Source organism: Petaurus breviceps, unplaced genomic scaffold, assembly GCF_028583685.1.
Source record: "Petaurus breviceps papuanus isolate PSGF00001 unplaced genomic scaffold, PetGlider_PUasm1.0 90919, whole genome shotgun sequence".
Taxonomy (NCBI): domain Eukaryota; kingdom Metazoa; phylum Chordata; class Mammalia; order Diprotodontia; family Petauridae; genus Petaurus; species Petaurus breviceps.
In genome coordinates this window covers 15,135,422-15,137,624 of record NW_027187378.1, presented here as the reverse complement: position 1 = coordinate 15,137,624, position 2,203 = coordinate 15,135,422, and the positions used below count along the sequence as shown (strand labels likewise).

The following is a 2,203-nucleotide window of genomic DNA, read 5'->3' as shown; positions in this document are numbered from 1 at the left end:
GGTCATGGCAAGGGCTTTTATCCTTGAGTTCTCCTGTTCCTAATGATGCGTCTTGAGGAGCAGAAGTTATATGGAAAGTTGAGAGGCAAGATACCCCTTTGCTTTACATGCACATGTACATTTACCTCTCCCAAAACTACCATACTTGGGTGGGGTCTCTGTTAATTGCTTTGGGTCGTAACTCTGAAAGATACTTCTTAGGGTCCCCCCTCCCATTTTCTTCCCTCGCCTCACACCCTGTAATGGCCAAAGAGGAGAAGTCGGGACAGGATGACTCTTTGAGCCCTGAGAGTCTCCTGGATACATTACTGCATAACCTTTATGACTTTGGAGAGACCCTAGATAAAAAGACATTGAAAAGAGGAAAAAATAAAAAGGAGAACAAGAGAGATTCAGTAACTGCAGAAGCCACGACAGTGGGCACAACCTTGCAGCCAGAGTCTCTTTCCAGAGGTCAAAAGAAAAGTGCTTCTAGTGTCTTCAAAAAGCTTAAGGAAGAGCTTCTTTGTGACTCTTCTGAGGGTCCCACTGGTCCTGCTCTTACAGATGTCTCTGCAGCAGTTTCCCCTGCACCATCGCTAACCAATGGAAAAGGAGAACCAGTGAAAGTGGTTTGAGTTTCACAGCTGGAATAAAAAGAAGAAACCTGAACTAGAACCACCCAAGGATGAGGACGCAAAGACCAAAATCAATGTCCTTGAGAAGGATGTGGGTATGCAAGAGTTTAATTTGGAAAAAGCTCGTTTGGAAATACATTGATTTGGGATTACAGGTTATGGGAAGGGGAAAGAACTAGCTAAGCCTCCAAAAAATGATCATGTGAATTACAAGGTTTTGAAGGACCAGATCAAAGAAAAAAAAAAAGCAGCAAAGGAAGAAGAGAAAAGAATGGTCCAAGTCACAGATACTTTTAGAAAAAGGAAGAGGAAAGGTTCAGAGGATAATCAGAAATCCAAAAAAAGAAATCAGCCCCCAGTATTTTGTCAACAGGATCGGCTGGACAAATTGGAAAATTCAGAAATGGGACCTTGATTCTGAGTAATGTAGATATAAAGAAAATAAATTCTTCTAAAGTGACTAAATGAAGCGTTTACTGAAATCAGCTAAAGAGAGAAGAGAAGCTGAGATAAGCTCCATTATCCTAGAAAAGGACGTAAATTCATTCAGAGATTTCTTTCTTTTCATATTTTTGCTTCGTCTTTTTTTTAACATGGTTTATTAAAAAAAATTTTAAAAATACCATACTCAATTTCTTCCATCAAGACAGCGTATTGAGGGGGGGATAACAAAAAAAAATAAAGTATGCAGTGGTGTTGGGACTAATGATTTTCCCTTAGAATGACTACATTCAAGACCCTTAGCCAATCCCTGCAGCAGGTTCAGTAACTGTTGGGATAGTGAAGGAAGGTACACTACAAGGCAAGATCTCCTAAGGCACATTCTGTGACCTCTGTCCACCCCCAAAGAGTTACTTGTATAACTTTGAGCATGTCCCATAACTTTGATAGGCTTCACTTTCCTCATCTGAGAAATAAGGAGGTTCTACTAAATAATCTCTAAAGGCTATCTATCCCAGCTCTAGATTCCTCTGGATTATCTCCTCTCAGACACCAGCCTTGAGGTTCTTCCTCCTTGTACCCTAAACATGAATAAAATGGGACTGCTTTACTCCCCTGATGATAGAAAATGAGTCAAAGACCCAGTCAAGCTGATGTGGTCCCAGCATAGTCCTAGAATCATAGTGAATTTTCCCAAGCTATAAAATTTTTACAGAAGCTTCCATACCTTGGGACTCCTAACAATGTTGAAAAGTCAATAGATCCAGGGGGGTCTTTATAGTGTTCGCTGCCAGCTCTTACTAGGACAAGCAAATCCGCAAGCATTTCAAAATGCAATGACAAGATAGAAAAAGAAGGGGAAAAAAAGAAAAGGAAGAAGAGTAAAGTATAAGAGCAATAATAATAATCGTAATAATAACGGCAAAAAATAACACTTGCAGGGCAGCTAGATTGTACAGTGGATAGAGTATCAGGCTGAGGAAGGCTCATCTTCCTGAGTTCAAATCTGGCCTCAGACACTAACTGTGAGACTCTGGGCAACCCTGTGAACCCTGTGAGCCTCAGTTTCCTCATCTGTAAAATGAGTTGGAAAAGGAAATAGCAAACCACTCCAGTATCTTTTGCCAAGAAAATCCCAAATGGGG

General features: G+C 40.6%; 1 pseudogene; it reads left to right on the top strand.

Moving 5' to 3' along the window:
• The first annotated feature begins 217 nt into the window (after window positions 1-217).
• On the top strand, window positions 218-1,165 carry LOC138151777 (uncharacterized protein C1orf131-like; annotated as a pseudogene).
• The last annotated feature ends 1,038 nt before the right edge of the window (window positions 1,166-2,203 follow it).